Source organism: Chinchilla lanigera, unplaced genomic scaffold (genome assembly GCF_000276665.1).
Source record: "Chinchilla lanigera isolate Chin_1 unplaced genomic scaffold, ChiLan1.0 scaffold00019, whole genome shotgun sequence".
NCBI lineage: Eukaryota > Metazoa > Chordata > Mammalia > Rodentia > Chinchillidae > Chinchilla > Chinchilla lanigera.
The window spans coordinates 602,046-622,963 of record NW_004955420.1 but is presented as its reverse complement, the minus strand read 5'-3'; the positions used below and the strand labels follow the sequence as shown (position 1 = coordinate 622,963).

At 39.3% G+C, this 20,918-nt stretch overlaps 1 pseudogene; it reads left to right on the top strand.

Moving 5' to 3' along the window:
• The first annotated feature begins 12,496 nt into the window (after positions 1–12,496).
• LOC102021450 lies at positions 12,497–12,889 on the top strand (annotated as a pseudogene).
• The last annotated feature ends 8,029 nt before the right edge of the window (positions 12,890–20,918 follow it).

Sequence of the window (20,918 nt, the reverse complement as noted above, 5' to 3'; positions counted from 1 at the left end):
CATTGCAAAGTCTGTAAGTTAGCCACAGGAGCATCTAATTTTGTGTCTCAGATTAGAAATGCTTAGCTGTGTGCAGAAATCAGACATGGGAAAATGTATCTGAAGGCAGAGCTTGGGTCTGCTCACTTGGTGGCAGTGAATGGTCCACTCTTGGATTTAAGTATCAGGTTACTGAGTAGTCCAGAGGGACTCTTCATTTCCTACGGGAAGGGGGAAGGGAATAAAGCAAAGCAAATGCATCCCAAACCTCACCACTGGGGTTGTGTGGCATGATGCTCACAACAAGGTCTGGGGGGGAATGACAATTTTCATGGAACCTCAGCTTCCCCGATTCAGATGTACTTCTCCAGCTCCGAGGATTTGTCTGCTGAGGCCATTTGGAGATCTTAAGAGCAAGTCCCTAACAGGTAACCAGTGTTGGCCTGGCCATGAAAGAGCTAGGATTTGTAGTTAAGCAACCCATAAGTGTAAACACAGCACCCCAAACCGCAGGCCCCCCGGGAGCAGGGGCCAGATGCTGCTTCCCCAGGAGCTGCCTTTGCACTCCTTAGTTGGACTGTGATGGGGAAGACAAAGCCCCTTTCATGGACATAGCTGTGAGTCCTGTGTCCCACTTTACTTTTTTCTAAGGCTTTAAAGAAGAAGCTGTTGAATTGTTTCCCACCCCCACAGACAGCTTCCTTTCGGGAATGCTTTTCTCATCCTGCTTGTCTTGTTCCTCTTAGTAACAGGGGCGTCACTCTGAAGTACCTAGGCAGCTGATTTTGCCAAAATGACTTCTCTACGAAATATAGAATGTCTTCTTTTTTTAAGAACTTAAAGCCCAAATGGGATCCGTGGAAGTTTTGAAGCCCATCAAAAGTGAACATGTATTCTGCAGTATCAACTAAAATAGTGTTAGAAACCATAAAACAGCATAGCACACGCATGGACTTACACAACTCACACAGGACTTACACAAAGTCACCTGGGGCTTGAATTTTCCTGACAGCAGGTAGTTCTAATTTCTTACTCTTTGAGAACACTTAGTGCATGTTGGTATACACCAGGTAAGATTTAAATGGCTTTATATTAGAACTAGAAAACACGGGCAGCCTGGTTTTTTACCCTGGGGACTTCCTTTGCGCTTTTTGTTTACTGGTTAATTTATTTTTTCTATTAAGCTTTCCTGACACTGACATTGACAACATTAGCTAAAGGAAATTGTGGTTCATGTGAATTTCTCAAGACATGCAGACTTGGAAGGATTGTGTTCATTCTGATATTGGGATGGGGAAACTATTCTGTGCACACCTACTGACTGATCTTGGCAGTTGCTGATACACCTGTCTCACTCGCAGTTCCGAAGTTGAGAATTTACCCTAGAATTCATGAACCCCCACTTTCCAAAGAAGAGACACTGTTGATGTTACATGGCTCATAAATACCTCAACTGTCAGGCTGAGAGAAGGGTCTAAATGATTTTGAAGGAGAGCAGCTATAGTCCTCACTCCACGTAGTCGCACCATCTGACAACCGAACTGGACATTCTAGTTTTTCTCACTGTGGAAAAGAAATGTTACTGTTAAATTCATATCCAAAGTTCTAAATAACAGCTTGTAACTTTTACTAACTTGTTTCATTTTTGTTTTGGTCCTTGACAAGTACAACTTGCATTTTGCAGATGGTAATTTCTGGTGTTGTTCTCTGCTATTTTTTTGTATGAAATTGCTGTATTTGTTAAAGTTTGTTTGCTTTGTGGTTTTTAATTCCCATTGGTGCACTGTACAATGGGTATTGTAATGTATTATGAAGAAAGAAATAATATGCAAATGTACTATGGAGTGTACTTTATTTTCAAATGACTGTGGTGTTGACAGTATATTAATTTATCAAAGTACTAAGGAAAAATTCTAAATTTACCAAAATGTGTATATTTTAATAAATGCATAAAGCTTTGTTGTGTGCCTTTAAATTTAAAAATAAGTTTATAAAGAAAGTCAAAAACGAAAGTGTCTTACTATAAAATATCATAGTAATGTAAAGCTTTTACACAGGAAACTACCAAAAAGAGAGAAAGAACAAAGATAAAGGAGTTTCCCATATTATGTTAACCTTAACCAGAACCTGAAGTCTGTTACTTTTTTCCATTTTACAATGGAGATGAATAAGCGAATTTTGCCTTAAGTGTTTCAGTTGTCCTTTGTAGAAGATAGATAAATGAGTTCATTTTGAAACTAATTGCATTATTGTGGAAAATTCATTTTTGGAATAAAAATATTTTTTAAAATTACAGCTAATCAAGTAATAAAATTTAAATTTGAAAAATCCAGTGCCATTCAACCTTTTTAAATTTACTTTACTTCTGAGAGGAGAGCATAGACATTCTACTGTAGTGGACTCTCAGGAGAACCAGAAGTGGCTTCATCTCCCTCTGGCCAGTTTTTTCTAACAAGACTAGCTCTTGTTAGCCTCTGCTCCTTACACGACCTCCTTCATTACCCCATCCTCTATGTGCACTTCTGTGCCAGCCCCAGCCCTCTCCTCCCCTGGCACCTTCTTATATTGAATACAGAACATTTAATTCTTACATTTAATGTGGAATATTCAATTTGTTGCTCCCATTTATTTCAAGGACAAATTAGAAAACACTACCAGCCTACAGTCCCAAGCCCAATTACCACAGGATTAATGATGGCTTAATTTATTTTACTTTTTGATAGTACAGGTTAATGGTACCTGGAGAAAAGGAAGAGGGTGTACCAGGGTCATGTGTTTTTCCCATTCCACATGAGATACAAAGAATTTGCCACATCTTGATTTCCTGTGACTTACTGATCTCCCTTGTAAAGGTCTACGCACTTCGTAACAGGGGAAGGAAAACAAACAAGTATATCAACTTACAGAATCACAGTTGACTTCCAGTTTATTTTTTGTTTTATTTTGTTTTTTATTTTAAATGAATTGTGGTGAGATAACACCCCCAATCCAGGTGCTTTTCCTGTTTGCTTTGTTTTTGTTTTGCTTTTAGTACTGGGAGCTGAACTCAGGACCTTGAGCTTGCTAGGTAAGTGCTGTGCCACTGAGCTATATCCCCAGCCTTGATTTCTGCTTTAGTGTCTCTTAGATGATTGAGACTTTTGGGATAAATACACAGTCTCTTGGATTTCCTTCCTCCAACCCTTGCTTTTCTCCAAAATGGCATCTGTAAATGGAGCTTATACGATCACAGAGCAGGGGAGGAAATTGGGGATACAGATGAGAACTAGAAGCTCTGGATCTTTACCAAATACTGCTTCTTGGATTTCTCCTTGGACAGGAGACCCTAGAAGAAGGTTTGGCCCCTCTAGTTCTGGAGCTTCTTGATCATGTTTAACATCAGTGTGCCCAGGTCCGGCACTGACCTCAATCATAAAGCTCAACATATGGATGCCTCTTCATTCAGACGATAGGCCTTTCTGATGTCTTTCAATGCCCATCACAGGTTGTCCTGAGACTTGAGGGGCCAGGAGCACCTCTGGTTCAAATGTTCAGTCATTTCCTTCACTGTTCATGGAAGCTGAGAGCCACTGGTGTGCTACAGCCTGCTCATGAGAATGGTTGTTATATTTTCAGGACTTTTCAGTTGCTAAATACAACCATTACTGAAACTTACAATTAAATTAAATTATATTGGGAAAAGATGATAAATATTCAAAGCATTTTATTATATCTTGTTATTTGTTTTCCTGAGGATTTTCATAGCTATCTTACCTGTGTAAGAGAAACATACAGTAATGAGCAGCTATTGCATATTTCTTCCCAGCTCCATGTGCAGAGCCTTCACATTGGTAGCTTGAAATCAGCCATGAGGGGAGTATTTACATCATGGAATGTGGCAAATGCTAGAACGGTGAAGAGTTCAGAAGATGGTAGTAATAGTGTACCGATTGCCACTGAACTGTACACTTAAAATGGTTAAGATGGTAAATCTTATGTGCATTTTACCAGGATTTAAATTTTTCTCCTCCACAAAGTCCTGGCTATAAACATTTTGCAGCACACCACTGTTTATATCCTTTCCAACTAAATATACCACTAAGCTATCCAATGTTTTTAGGCTTTTCACTCCTACCACATCTCTACCCATAAAGGAGGGTGAAGTTTGAACAAGTATTTTCCTCCTTTATTCTACCTATTTCTTTTCCCCACATCCACCATCCAGCAAGGGCTAGATTTTCACTCCTTTTTCTGTAGAAAGTCTCCCCCCACACACACATATTGTCTTCTTTTGGGATAAGCTTCATAAATAGTAGAAGGATTGCCCATTTTTCTCAATGAAGAAACTACAAGTAGTATCCGAGAGGAGTCACAAGACACCATGCACTAGGTATTACCAATATCAAAATTCACTGGATTAGTCAGGCACACGTACCACACCTCTGTAAGGCCAGCTTCTTGGCAAGCTGAGGCAGATGGATCAAAAGTTAGAGGCCAGACTGGGCAAATTACTAAGACCCCATCTCAAAAAAAAAAGTGCTGAGGATGTAGCTTAGTGACAGAGCACTTACTGGTGTGCACAAGGCTCTGGTGCAAATCCACAAAAGGTGATAATAATTGTATCAACACTCCAAAATATTACCTCATTACATGGGCTTTACAATTAAGATTATTCAAAGTGAAGTGCTAAGAGAGTATATGAAGAAATTGGATCCTTTCTACACTGTTTGATGGGACTGTAAAATGATATGGCTATCATGGAAAATAGTATGGTAGTACCTTAAAAATTTCAAAACAGAATTACTGTATCATCAAGCAATTCTTTGTATGTATCCAAAAGAATTAAAAACAAGGTCTCAAAGAGACATTTGCACACCCACATTCACAACAGCATTACCCACACTAGCTAAACATGAACACAACCCAAGCTGCTCATCATTGGGTAAATGGGTGGGCAAAATGTGCTAAGTGCATGTAGTGGAACATTCAGCATTAAAAAGGAAGGAGATTTTGACAGCACAGTAAGCTTGCAGGACATTATACTATGTGAAGTAAACCAGTCACAAAAAGACAGTGCCATAGGATTCCACTTATAGGAGGTACCCAGTCAAAATCTAGAGACAGAAAAATAGAATGTGGCTGTCAAAGACTGTGGGAGGGAAACTGAGGTTGTACTGTATAAGTGGCACAGTTTCACTTTTACAAGATGAAGAGTTCGGAAGAAGGAGGTGGAAATATTCACAAAATAAGGGTAGTGTGTTCAATGCCACTGAACTGTACACTTTAAAATGACTCCGATGGTAAATCTTGTTTTGTTTTGTGGGGTTTTTTGTTTTTTTTCCGGTACCAGGAATGGAACACACGACCTTGCGCTTGCCAGGCAGGCGCTGTGCCACTGAGCTAAATCCCCAGCCCCCAGATGGTAAATCTTGTGTGCATTTTACCATTATTTTTTTAAATTGGGGAAAAAAAACCTAAAAGTTACTTTAGAAGATCAGTGCTGCTTTAGAGGCATCTTCTCAGGCCATAACTCAAAATTATTTTAAAAATTAAATATTCCACTAGAAATTTAAAGGATCTCTATATCCCAAACACTAAATTGGCAACTTTTCCATGTTTTATTCCCAACTACCAACAACGCACTGGATGGCAAAGCATCTTTCCTGTGCCAAACTCCCTTTTTCCTTTACTCACATGCACTGCTTCCCCCACCAGTGGATAGGTCCTTCCATTCCCAAGCAAATCCAGGGCAGCAAAACACTGGGCTGAGCAGCTCAGAGAAAAAGCTACATGGCCCCATTTCTAAGACCTGAAAATTCAAATTCTTTATATGTGTGTGTGTGTGTTCGTGTGTTTTATATATATTTATAATATATATAAATATGGGAAAGTTGCCGATTTTAGGTTTGGGATGTAGGGACCCCTTAAATTTCTAGTGTAATATTTACTTTTTAAAACAATTTTGAGTTAGGCCTGAGAAGATGCCTCTATAGTGCAAGCCTACCACTCACCCATTGGAGCATTTTGAGTACTTTCAGGAAAGAGTGAGACTTCTGTTAGTCAATTAATTCAATGAGATCAGTACTATGGCAGGTTTTCTTTCAGAGAAGGGAAATACAAATGATTTGAGACTCTAATTAACTTCAAACAAAGAAACAGGAATGCAATTTGGAACAGAATCCAAAGAGGAAACAGTCCATCCAAATTCAATTCTGGTGGCTGGAGACTGTGATTGAATTTCCTTCAATCACAGACATTCCTCCCAGGATAGGGTGGGGAAAAGGAAGAGGGTTTCCTGGCAGTAGGGTTCTCCTGTTACATGAAACTTTATTTCCAGAATAGTCCCGCTAGTGGATTGGGCTTAAGATGGTTCAAAGTATGATACCATGCCATTGACTTCCTCACCAAGCCTTGTCTGTCTCGTACAAGAAGATGGAGATTGCATTAAGCAACTTTAGAAAGGGTAAGGAAACAGATGCTTTGCCAGGGATCCTTCCATAGCAAGCTCTGAGACGAGGGCCAGTAGAGAAAAGTGCCTTTGCCTTATCTGCTCCCTGATGCCCGGAATTACTCTGAGCAAAGATTGGTGATTCTCAATAAGAAAATCCTTAAATGCCTTCATAGCAAACTCTACTTGAAAGAAGAAACACAGTGTCTAAACTCACCCGTAGTGGGATATGAATGACTGATACCATAGCTCTTCTCAGAAAGCAGTTTTTCATAAGCCATAAGCACCTTGAGACCATAATGTTAAGTGAAATAAATCTGACACACAAGCTTAAACATCAAATAGTCTCTTATATTGAGAAACCAAAAATATAAATAAAGAGCAAAATAAAAAGATAAATAACAAGAAATAGGGGCTAGATCTTTGGTAAATGGGAAAGGGACCAAAAGATTGGAGGAGGGGAGGCCAGAGGCAAAGGGTGGGGAGGAGAATGGGAAGAAAAAAAGAATTAAGATGTGTTACATACATATACCAACTTTCCACAAGTATAATCACTATGTACTGTAAACATGCACAGACAAAAAGTATGAATTGAAAAAAAAAGAAAGAAAAGATTATGAGGTCCCTCGGTTCCTGTGAGGTAACGGAGTGAATACAGGAGAGAGGAAGGGCATAGAAAGGAAAAGTCAAAGAACCGAAGACACTCTTGGATCCATTCACTTTACACTCTTGCTCAGAGCTGGATCTAAGTAGGTTAAGGGCTGGAAGCTGGAGGACACCACAAACCTCCTGGGACATGATGTCCCCGAGGACCCCTCTCAGGGAAGAAGTGGCTGGCAGATCCAAACAGCCTTGCAGTCTTAAAGGTGTAGACCCAGACCTCCATCCCTGACTAGGTAAACAAAAGCAAGGCAGTTTTCCTGTCTCCCCATCCATAAGCAGTGTGGCCCGTGGTTTCTAACTTCCCAGGTCACAGCCAGCAGGACAGTGAACACATCTCTCTTGCTTCCCACTGAATCCTAGCACCTAGTCCATAACTTAGCATACAAGAGAAATTCAATAAACATTTGTTGAAGGGATAAATGAATAGAAGTTAAATTGCCTTCGTCATCTGGAGGCCTTTACTGTGCCTTTGCTAAATTGAGAACAACTTCAGTCACTCTACTTTAACACTCAACAGTTCACTTCTCTGTCAAATGTCAGATCTTTTGACTCACTTTCAGAAGTTGATTGTAACAAAATAAATAATTAGATATATGGTCAAAGGTTTATGCTGACTGATATATTTGTAATTACAGAAAAAATACCAAAACATTTGAAATTAGCCTAATGCTTCAAAATGGAAGCTGTTTAAATTAATAACAGTACACCAAAAAAAAAAGAATCTCAGTATAATCATCTCTTCAGATCTATGGGAGATTGTCTATAGGTCTTCCCCTAATGATACCAAAATTCACAGAGATTCAAATCACTTCTGTGAAGTGGTAGGTGCTTGTATATAACTACATACACCCTTCTGTATACTTTAAATCATCTCAAGATTAAGTATGATTCCTAATACAATGCAAATGCTACATAAAGAGTTGTTATAGTATATTGTGTGGGGAAAATAACAAGAAAATAAGTCTCGGTACGTTCAGTACAATTGGATTTTTGCCAAATGTTTTTAATCTGTAGTTAATTGAACCCAGGGACATAGCCCACAGATATGGAGAACGAACTGTACTGTACATCCATCTAAAAACATGTGTTCTAGGAATGTTTAATAACAGGAATCTTCATCAATTCTAAAATATACTCTAAAAATAGGATGCAACAGTTATATATAATGTCTTTAGTTTTGAGTATTTTGTATAGCATGGAAAAATACTTTAAAAGACATTATATAAAATATAAACTATTGCTACCTCTGAAAAGTTTGATTTGGAGTGGTTTTACATTTTCTTCTCTTACTTTTCTGTTTGGCCTAGATCTCCTTCAAAGCATATTTTACTTTTATAGCCAGAAGTAAAATACAGTTAACCTTTATTTTCTATGACATGAGTCCTTTTCCAAATATTTGCCATGTGCTAAATGGCCAACCAGGAGGGCATACCTGACGCCTTCCCACAGCAGTGACACAAGGAGCCAGCACTGTGCCATCTAGGCCACACCTTCCTCAGCGGGCTCGCTCCATTGGCACATGACAGTTTAGGTTACTTCTACTCCTTCAGCAGAATCTATGCTCCTGTAGAGTTAACTGGCTTTGATGCTTGGCTTGCATATATACTGAAGGGCAGAGGGGTTCAGTACCATTTAATCATTTATATATATAAATTTGTATTTTATATATATATATATATATATATATATAAATTCCCAATTAGAAAAAATGCACTGGGGTTCTTCCTGTCTTCCCTCATTGCTAAGACTCACAAATGAAAGAAGAGATTTACTTTGGCTCATAGGTTTTAGAGGGTTCAGTCCACATTTAGCTGGCTCCAAGGCAGGAAGGGTGTGATGGAAAGGTCTGGTGGAGGAAAGCTGCTCACATCCTGACGACTGGGAAGCAGAGAGAGAAGGGAGGAACGTGGGAAGGAGATATATGCTTCCAGGTCTCACCCTGTCTTATTTACTTTCTCCTTGCTGAAACAGAGCACATAACACCCACCACTACCACTCTAAGAAGAAAGACTGAAATTTACTCACAGTTTGTAGAGGTATCAGTCCATAATCAACTGGCTCCAAAGAAGAGTGGCATGACAGAGGGACACTGCAGAGGAGACACAGCTCATGGCATGGCAGGCAGGAGGCAGAGCATAACTGAGAAAAGAAGCAGGGATATACACCCTTCCAGGCCGTGCTCCCAGTGACCAGTTTCCTCCCAACACCACATTTAACTGTAAACTTGGCAGTGGATTAATTCATTGATGAGTATCACACCCCCATGATCTAATCCCCTCTCCAAAGCCCCACCTATGAGCACATGAGGCTTTGGGCGGCATCTAGACATAAACTATTGTACATCCCCCAGTGACCCACCTCTTCTCAAAAGACCCCACCTCCTAACAGCCCACTCAGAGATGGACTGATCAGTGCACAAGATGAGTACAGCATCCCCATGATCCAGCTGCCTTCTAAAAGCTCCATCTCTAAACACATGAAGTTCTTGGGGGAAAACTAAATCTAAACAGTAATGGGAGCTCTGAAAATATGGTTGTCGTTGTGATAGCACCAAATCTCATAGCCATAGGCTAGCCTTCAAATTTTAGAGCATTGGTCTCTGAAGAATGTCATAGTAACACCACCTCATTCATAACATAGTGCCACCACATAACCCCAAACATAAACAGTCATGCAGTGCTTGTTGACATGAAAACATTCCCAGAATATACTTTCTACCTGGTGGAAGCATCACAGAACATATTTGCACAAGCTAAGACAATTATGAAAGCACTAAATGATGTATATTATGGAACCATAATACACGAGACCACCATCGTATAACTTGTGGTCTGCCATTGACTGAAACATCACCATGTGGCCTGTGACTGCATATTGCTAAGTACTAAAAACTGGTGTTAATTTGTTCTAGATGTCAAGGATACCCAAAAATATCATAACTTTTAAAGAACAAATGTGTGTATCTGTGTATTTCCTGTTTCAATTTTCAGCTTAATACTTTCACCAAGTAAAACACTTAACTAATATGCCTTTGTATTACCTTAGGAATACTGTCTGCCTAGTGGAATACAGCCAATAATTATTTGCTAAATTAGACTGAACAGAATTTCACCTATACCTGCCAAAATTGTAATTATTTTCAAAACATGCATATCATATGCTTTAGAAATTATATATTTACCCTTCTCCACTGTTGGTAGGAGTGTAGACTGGTACAATCACTGTGGAAATCAATGTGGAGATTCCTCAGGAAACTAGGATTAGAGGTCCCATTCAACCCAGCTATTCCCCTTCTGGATACTTTTCCAGAAGAACTGAAAACATCATACCACAGCAATATATGTGCACCCATGTTTATAGCAGCACAATTTGTCATAGCTAAATCTTGGAAACAACCCAAATGCCCATCAACTGAGGAATGGATCAAAAAGATGTGATATTTTTATACAATGGAGTATTACTCAGGTATAAAGAAAGATAAACTAGAGGCTTTTATAGGTAAATGGATGCAACTAGAGACTATATTTGTAAGTGAAATAAATCAAACCCACATTGTATTGTCTCCCTAGTGTAAGAACCTGAAAGAGTACATAAAATCTGAAAGGTACAATAGATATTGCAAAAGAGAAAGAACGGTTCAAAAAGAAGAACAGTTGGGATGAGGAAAGGGAGAGAGGAAGGAAAAATGAAGGGAAAAATATATATATGCACAAGATAGATGAGATAATTGTACTACTAGTGGTGGTTTATTGAGAGGAACAGTTAATGGTAATTGATCAATCTTGCATGCCTGTATCTGTTAATCTGAGCAACTACTTTCAAGATAAAAATATGTAATACAACAACCATTGTTAATTTTCTATCATCTTGTTTTGAAATTATGTATCATTTTTCTTATTTTTGTGTTGTGTTGTTTTTGTCATTTTTGTTATTTTGTTTCTGTTCTTTTCCCTTTAAAATCAAATTTTAAAAAAGAAATTATATATTTAAAATTAAATTATCACTAAGGCCATTTCTTTACTTAAACTCTTCAGTGGGTCCTTACTGTCAATAGTAGAAAGCCCTTCACAGCATGCATCTATCCATTTCTTCAGTCTCCCATCTGAACCTCCCCTCAGTTTCTACATTAAAGCCCACAGACTCTGAAGTGTGTGAGTTTCCTCTCTTCCCCATGTCTTGAATGTCCCCCTCATCCCATGGAGGGGCTGAGGACCAAACTCCCACTTATCCTTCAAGCTCTGCTCAAATATACCTGCTCTGAGTTTCCAGGATTTACTCTCTGTCCCTCCCGCTCCTTCTCCACTCATGTGTTCTCACAGCACTTTTATATATACAGCATTTTACATAATCAATGTAGTTACTATTTATATGCCTCTCTTCTTCTATAGATTAGAAGCCTCCAAAAGATATGAAAAATACATAGATCAGAGCCTCTATTTTTCTAAAATTCTTTTAATCTAATTTTTTTCATTAAGCCTCATATTCAATATGTAAGACTTAATTTGTGTTGTACGGCATTGTATTACATTACAGAGCTTGTTCTGGATTCTATATGGAGGCATATATTCATCAGACCAGCCTCTATGGGTTCAGTAACAAGAGCTATAGAGAGCAAAGGATCCTCGTCATTGAGGAAGGGTAGGTAACACCATTCTCACTATTTCATTCAAAATATGATTTTTAAAATCATTTAAATGGACACAATAATTACATAAATTTATGGAGTACAATGTGGTAATTCAGTATATAAGGTATATTTTGTAGGTTACAAATATCTATGTAAAGGGATGTATAGACTGCATTCTCTGGGTGACCACTAATCCTGATATACAAACTTTGTCAAATTAAGGAATGCTTTGCAGATGAGTGCAGCACACTCCTGGGTGGGTTGTGGAGGTGTGACTTTGGGAACCTTATACAGTCCCTTGCCCACTCCTCCCTGGTGTTGCTCCCCTGCTCTGCTCTCCATCTGCCATGAACTGAGCAGCTTGGCTCCACCACGCCCTTCCACCAAGAAGATTTTGCCTTGGAGCTCGCTGGCCGCTGAGCTACATCCTCAGCTCCTTAATGGTTTCTTTGTTGTTGCTGCTGCTGTTGCTGTTGTTGTTTGAGACAGGCTCTCACTAGGCAATTCAGGCTGGCCTTGAACATGTGAATCCTCCTGCCTCAGCCTGAATCTCCTGAAATCATGAGCTAAATTAAACAAGTCCTTCTTCAAGTTATGAGTCTTGGGAATTGTGTCACAGGGATGGAAAAGCTGACTAATAAAATCTATTTTTACCAAATTAACCCCACAAAAAGTCACTTTAAGAGGTCTTACAAAGACCCCATAAGATAGCGAGTGCAGGAAAAGCAGTGAAGCCAAAAGTGCAAAAGTTTGCCAACTGCCTCTTTTCCTCCCTGGCTGTCTGAGGATCTGTTGCCGTCATGAATGACACAGTAACTATCCAAACCCAGAAGTTCATGACTACTTCAAAGGAAATAAATGGTCGTTGATGTCCTTCACCCTGGGAAAGCAGCAGTACCTAACACAGAAATTCAGGAAAAACTCGCAAAAATGTACAGGACAACACCAGATGTCATTTTTGTGTTTGTATTCAGAACCCATGTTTGTGGTAGCAAGACAACTGGCTTTGACATGATTTACGATTCCTTGGATTATGCAAAGAACAATAAGCCAAACATACACTTGCAAGACACGGTCTACATGAGAAGGAAAAGACCTCAAGAAAGCAGTGGAAGGAACACAAGAGCAGAATGAAGAAAGTCAGGGGCACCGCAAAGGCTAACATTGGTGCCGGCAAAAAGACACAGGAGTAAAGATCCTGCAGTGCCAGTCTGCGGTGACTGTGACCTTTTTCACGAGAGGATTAATAAACTGTAAAAACTTCAAAAAAAAAAGTTTTCCGCCTAACAAGAATTTATAAACACTGTTAATTTGTGATCTTATAAAAACTCCTGGGGAAGCAATTGCTTTTCAAAAGACATCAATGCTATGGAGAAATGAGGTAGGTTAAAAAGAGATATGTAGACATTTATGCATTCTTATTACTACAAACAATACATGACAACTGTACAACTGAAGTAGGGAGATAAATCTTTCTCAGATGGGAATGAGACCACTAGAGAGAGCAAAGTGGAGGGACTGGAGGAAAACAGAGTGTAAAAAAGATATGTTATCTACAAGTACCTATTCCACCAAAGCAATGTAGTTATATACTGGAAACACATACTAATAAAAAATAAATGTAAAGATTCTACTACCAATATATAAATAGATATAGATAGATACATAGAGGTAGATATATGGATATTTAGAATTTTTAAGCCTGGTTAAAAGTCTTACAAAGCAAGCCTCCATTTCAGGCCGGGGAGATAGTTCAGCTACACAGCACCTGCCTGGCAAGTGGAAGGTCCTGAGTTCAATTCCCAGTAACAAAAAAAAAAAAAAATCTCCATTTCAACCATTTGTTAGAAATCTAAAAATGCAATATATTCTAATTAGTTTGTAAGAACAATTGAAAGGCACCAAAGGAAAATGGAAAACTACTGCCAAATTTTAACAAATCTTTGTTTTTAAAAATCTTTGTAAAATTGATAGAAGAGGTTGATACAAGAATAAAATTATTTTATAATATATTTCTTCAACATGATTATTAGGTTTTCATATGCTATAAGTCGTTTTTCAGTCAAAGAAGCCATTAAGAACTGGGCATGGTGGCTCATGCCTGTAATTCCAGCACTCAGGAGGCTGAGGCAAGAGGATCTGTAAGTTCGAGGCCAACCTGGGCTACATAGTGAGTTCAAGGCCAGCCTGAATTGCACAGTGAGACCCTGTCTCAAAAAAAAAAATAAAGCCATTAAGGAGCTGGGGATGTAGCTCGGTGGTTCAACATGTGCTTAGCATATGCAAGACTCTGGGATCAATCCAAAATGAGTTTAAAATCTAAGTAATAAAAGTTTGCTTTTATGCCAAATATTAAATAATGAAGTTCAAATAATAAAATATTATTATTATTAAACGGAGAAAAAGTTTTATCATTAATAAATAACCTGAAACAAAGTGAAAATGTTATTTTGCCTTTTCCCATTCTTTTAATATATGTGTATACTTGGTACCATGCATATTACATTAGTACAGCTGCACATCTATAAACAACTAAATAAATATATATATGTACATTTACCACCAGAGAGGATTAATAAAAGTTCACAGTATCAAAATCTCCTTACACGCTTTACAGATATTTTTCAAAAATGCCCTGATTTCTACACGTAGGATGTGAAAGAAGAATCAGAAGATGGGAGCAGGCAATAAACTGCTCTAGGTGTGCCGGGTCTGTTCATTTCATAATAATCAAAGGGAAAGAAATCTCACTAAAGTTTTGGTAGCCTGAAACTTAAACTGCACCACTGAATAAAAGATACTAATGTAAAATTGCATATATCTGTGTAAGAAAGTATAATAAAGGAAATTTATCTTGATATTCAGTGGCATTTTCCAGAAAACTCTAAAGATTTGATCACAAAATAAATTCACTTTACCAGCCAAAAGCACATGCTAGCATCTTTCCTAAGAATACAGTAATTTGAATTTATGAGTACAATGAAATTCTTTGTTGACAAAAAAAAAAAGTCCTCCTATTTAGGGAAAAGACCATTGAGGGGAAATTGGAGGCATCTTTATCACTTATCATTATATAGCAATTTAGTGCTTTGAAAATGAAATTGAAACATGTCTTGTTTTCCTCTCCCAAATTCTGTGGTGCTTTTATTTCCACTTAACAGATTACAAAATGGATGCATTCAAAGCTAATTCACTTGCTGTGACCAGATCCCTGATAGCCTGCAAAATATTTTACCAATCTTCCTCCACAAAATGTGCATCTCTTAAGCTGCTCTTCTCAGGTGTTGAGATCAGCATAATGACCTTATGAGATAAGATGAGCAAACTTGGGGGCAACCAAATGAGCCATCGATGGGATAAAGCGATCACCCAACACAAGACAATTTGAGAACATACAAAGGGAAAAAATACTCTCCATGGGTGGTAAACATATGGAACTTGTTAACGCCAGTGACAGTGCTAGCTGCAGCATTCCAGGGTTCAAGGAGGGTTCAGATGTATTCATGGAGAATAACTCTCTAATGGGCTGTGAAGGGAAAGCTGGATTTGCTCCGGGGGCAACTGCAGGCTTTGGAGATGACCCTCAAGAAGGACACTTGGGGGCTGGGGATTTAGCTCAGCGGCAAAGCGCCTGCCTGGCAAGCACAAGGTCGTGAGTTCGGTTCCCGGTACCGGAGAAAAACCAAAAAAAAAAGAAGGACACTTGCCCCACCTTTCTCCCCACTACTAGCGCTGCAGCTACCTCTGCCTGACACAGCCTGAGAGTCTTTTGTTCTCATGACATCAGAAACAAATTTGAAATCCTAATCCACAGAGGGAGGCTATCAAAGACTTGGCGCAGCCCACTCTCTTTGGGCCAGGAAGGGGAGTACATGACCAAGAGATCAAAACCTGGCTCTCTTCCTTTCCATCCCAAGGCCAATTTCTTCTTTAAAAAACCATGGCCTTATTTCCCTGTACAGGTTTCCCAGGACTGAGAGCTTAAAAAAGACCTCCTGACCTAGTGTGCTCTCTTCAAGTTTTAAACCCACACGGATTAACTTCAAAAGGGCTCTGTGCAAAAATCATAACATTGTTTTCCTAAAGAGGCCTCACTGAGAGATTGATACATTCAAGGTTTTCCAGCCCAGTGATTTCTTTGCTGAAAAACAGTGAACTTGCTGCTTTGGCATTTTGTTTGCAAATCATATCCGCCCTGCGTGTCCCTTGCTAACAACAGTGGAGATTGCCAAGGAGCGGTGGGCACAGTGGAGCACGCCCGGCAAAAGGTGCTCCCGTTTGACTCTACCTTTTTGTGCAGATTACGATCCCTGTGATTAATCAGAACCCCACTGCCAAAAAGAGAGTCCACCCTGCAGTAGCTAATTTCCCTTATTTCCTGACACTCTGTTTGGGGCATGGCAGAGCACATGAGTGTGTATTTCCTCTTCCCAGACACACAGCGTCTCATTGTCTCCCACTGTGGGAAAGCTGTGTTCTCTTTATCTCCATCTGACTACAGATAAAGAAATAGGTCCAGGATTTAATTCTATCCCTTAAAACTGATACTTCTGATTGAGACCGTATTTGTGTTAAAGGATCTAACATTAAACTTGATCTGTCCTTTTCATTAAATGATTTTCCATCTAATTCATTCTACTTCCTTAAAGGATAAATTCCACTTGAAGTCTAGAGTAGTTGTCAGTGCATGTGAGGTTTTACAGCCAGAATACAGGGGTTCTATTCCTGGCTATGGAACCTTAGGCAATTCGCTTAATCTGTGTCTATCACTGTTGTCTTATTCGTAAAATGGGTGCACTGATAACCCTCGACTCACGGGACTGTTGGAAAGATTAAATAAATAATTCCATGCATAGTGCATTCTGCCTTCTCATTTTAAACAAAATGATTCCCCTTTAATATGTTATGAGAAACGGCCATAGTTTTATCTTCTCAATTCACTCTATTTTGCTAAACATGATTCTGTTTTATTTCATAAACTCCAAGCATCCTGCAGCAGTGTGAGAACTGGCCTGAACATTAGAAGATGTGGCTTCAAATCTTGCCCTTGGTCCTTACTGGCTCTGTAATCTTGACTCCTTATTTCATCTCCCAGAGCCCCAATTTCTCCACTTGGCAAAAAGAGACTGTGCCTTCATCAGAGAGTTGTGGGAAGATATGGCTTAGACCACAGGTTCCCCTCAAAATTCCCTTCTTTCAGACTTGGTCAGAATTTTAGCTGGGTTATCTAGCCAGCTAGGAAAAGGTCAGAGCCAGCTTCACAGGTCAGAGGGGCAGAAAGAGCCTGTACTTTGTTTAATGCTCTGCTGTCCACATCTTGAAAATTGCCAATAATTCGATCACTGAATTTGTGTTTTATAAGTGAAGTCTGATTGGACAACAGCATAGGAGTGCCAGCAGAAAAAACACAATATTTACATTCACTCTTTCTTGCCATTCTACTTACATGTACATTCACAATACCCGATGAGCACAGAATCTGGGGGAACCATGAAATGTGGGAGTACAGCAAGTTTCAAGGCAAGTTCAAAGCTAAGCATGTGTTACTCTATGACTAAATGGGTACACTGATGATCCCAAGGGGCCACACTTACCAGTGAAACCAGGACTTGCTTCAAATGCAGAAAGGAAGCAATGGAGTTCTAAGAAAGATGAATGAATAAGGAACCCTATCACATTTTTAATTCTGTTAATTCATTGTATCAGTCAAACCCCTTTACACTGAAAAAGATGATACTGAAGGAAAGAAAAAGATGGGACAATCCATCAGGAAACCGAAAGCTGAGAGAGTTGGCAGCATATGTGCTCATCAATAGGAAAATAAAGAACAGTCGAGTTAGCTTTGTCCAACTTTCATACTCTTCTAGTAAGAGAAAACTACAGGCATGTATATGCATTAGCAGATGCACACTGGGGGATTCTGGTATTTTGCATAAAAGTTAAATGATTTTGTTTGAATTTAAAATTTATATTGCACAATATAATAATTGGGTGGGAAAATTCATGCTAGTGATTTAAATTTTCAGTCCTTCACTATTAAATAGCAAAAGCACAGGGGCTTGGGATTTAGCTCAGCGGCATAGCGCCTGCCTGGCAAGCGCAACGTCGTGAGTTCGATTCCCGGTACCGGAAAAAAAAAAGCACAATGCTACATCAAGAGAACAGAGGAAAAAAAAGACTTTATATTTTAGAGTTTTAACTGTTTATTTACATATCTATTTATTTATTTTAGTTTTTATAAAAAGAGCTCCACATTTTTATGTGGTACTGAACACCTCAAATTACGCTGCCAGCTCTAACACTGCACCTTTCTCACAGCTAAATGTGGTCATGTGACTTACCTTAAGAAAAGTCCTACTGTACTGTCAGGAACCTTCCCAAGAGAGAGCAGGCATAGATATTTGTGCTTTTATTTGACATTTTCCACCTGTAGCGTATACACAGCCATCTTGGACTATGAGTCCAAAAACTACCTCCCAGTGTTGGCAAAGCACCGAGCTGGAAGGAGTTGGAGCCCCTGAGGAACACCACCAGACTAGCATGGATTGTGGATTGCCAGACTTTTACATTTTGTAAAATTGATTTCATGGAATGATTCAGGCAATGCTGTATTCCTTCCTTCATCAATAAATGCCTACATGTATATTGTTACGTTTGTTGGTTGGTTTTTAAATCCACTGTGAAAAGCAACATTATTCCTCATATTTTTTCCTTGGGATAGTTCAGCATCCTTGTATTGTCCGCAGTACCCAGGAAGGCATGGGGATTACTGTTTCCGACCTTCACTTTACTCTGCTGACTCTAGCTGGCCGTGCCTTTTATGTACATGCTAGTGCCAACTGAGTCAGCTGTGTTTTCCTTGCCCCTGTCACAATAAAAGCTGAGCTCTGATACCTGGAGAGTGAGTTTTTAAATCACTACTGAGATAACCAAAAGACTGACACCTGCAACTAAGTTACAGCCCTAAGGAAAAGAAGCATAGCATGTTCCTCTGCAGAAAGTCTCAGCAGGACCTGCCACAGAATCCTGGCACTCTTCTCTGCCAGTGCCTCACTACTTTGGGCATAATTTGATCACTAGACTTTAGACAGGTTAGGAATTGACTGACTTTCCACACCCATAATAAAAAAGAGTGCAAAGTTGTGGGAAGATGGAAAGCAGTATCCCTTCATTTGTCAGGAGCCTCTTATCTTTAATCTATGCAATGATGGGCTTCTGCTGGTATTTTATTTGCCCTTTCACTGGGAGTGTAACTTTCCCTTGTAGATTGAAGATGACAATAATAAGACACTAATAGTATCATTAATCATGCTATACCTGACTACACCACTAGATTGAGTTATTTGAGGGCTTGGACCATCTTTGTGCTTCCTGTTTATATCTGGTGGCTAATGCATGGATAACACTTAGCAAGTGCTCATTAAATGCGTGCTTAATTAATTAACTACTGAATGATAAATAAATAATTTAATCTTAACAGATGCTCATAAAACCCATTTTAAGACAAAAAATGTAAGAATTTGCAAAATTTTTTGAGACAGTTCGGGCTGGACTCAAACTCATTTTGTAGCCTAGGCTGGCCTCAAACTTATGACAATCCTGCTTCAGCCTCCCAAGTGTTGGGATAACAGGCATGTGCTACCATGCCTGACCAAATTTGCAAATTTTTAATTAATAAGATTTCAAATCTTGATAATATTCCTGTAAGCTCTGAGGCAGACTAGATCTAAAAACATATCACAGTGCTGAATTACACAGCTAACATCAGACACAAAAGGCCTACTTAGTCACATTTTTGCTCTGAGCAGAAGGCAGAATGAAGGAGATATTTTAACTTAACAAAGGTTTTTAGATTTACTTTATGTATACATAGCCTTAGAAAAAGTGCTTAAAATTTATAATAATTAATTCTCCAGAATATTGCTCCTATGAAATGTCCCTTGCTTAGTGATGATTGATTCTGTCCTGATAAGATCATAGAGAAGCAGGGGGCCAATTAAAAGAAGAAGTTCAATGTTTAAATTAAATTATTGGATATTGGTGAGTATAATCGACATGTATTATTTTGGATCTTCTCACAATTCATATCCCCTTTTCTTGGTAAAACAGCTTAGATCAAAAGTGACCCCGAAAACTTTCATGGTCTCAGAAGCAGTGCTTTCGGAAGGTGATTAGGTTATGGGGTGTAAGGTGTGCTACAGCTGAATGTGCTGCTAGAGGATGGGGCCTGGTCAGAAGAGGGGGTGTGACCCTTCCAGATCTTCCTTCCTCTCTTTGCTTCCTGGCCTCCATGATATGAGCAGTTGTTTGTTCATCATAACCCTCCTATCATGCCCTTTCTGAGTTTCAGCTTGCCAACCATGGACTAAAACTTCCCAAACTGTGAGCTAAAATAACCTCTTGTTATGGTTCACGTCTAGATGTCCCCCCACCCCCCACAAGCCTTATGCACATTTAGATGGGGCTTTTTTGGAAGTAGCTGAATCTAGACTGTGTGATTGCTCCATAGTTCAATGTTGGGATTAAGGGTGTGAGTGCTACATCCACCCTAGGGTGGGTAGCCTGCATACAATACAAGTGACTGAAAGAGGCTTGTTCTTTCAATCCCTTGCTTGCTTTTGCTGTCTTCTGCTGCCACGAACTGTTTCCCTCTGTCATGGACTCCCCTGCCTTGGAACCAGCTGATTAAGAACTGAAACCTCTACAAACTGTGAGCTAAATAAACCTTTCTCCTTTAACTTTGGGTGTCAGGTATTTTGTCTCAGCAATGAGAGAAAGTAACTAAGACACCTCCTATCCCGTAAGTTGTATATATCAGGTACTGTATCTCAGTGATGAGAAAATGATTACAATAAACACCTTAATTCCTTTGGAGAAATCTTCCTTTTCACCATCCTCCAGGAAAAGAAATGATATGGAGAATATGACCCAGGACTGAGGAGCAGAGTGAGGAAGATGTCCATGGGTCTCCGGAAGGATGAACATTGGTGGTGAGACCTCACCCTGTTCTCTGCATGAACTCACAAGCAGCAGCCTAAATATGAGTCCTCCTCATGCAAGGTCCAAGCCCAGTGGTTCAGGAAGCCCTCTGCCAGGGAGGACTTTTTGGTTGAAAGTGATAATGACTCACCTCAGGCCAGCTGTGACCAAAAAATGATAGTGCTGGGTCCAGCATCCCCTAGCACTAGAAACCTGACATTGCTAGGCTCACTACTCTTTGGG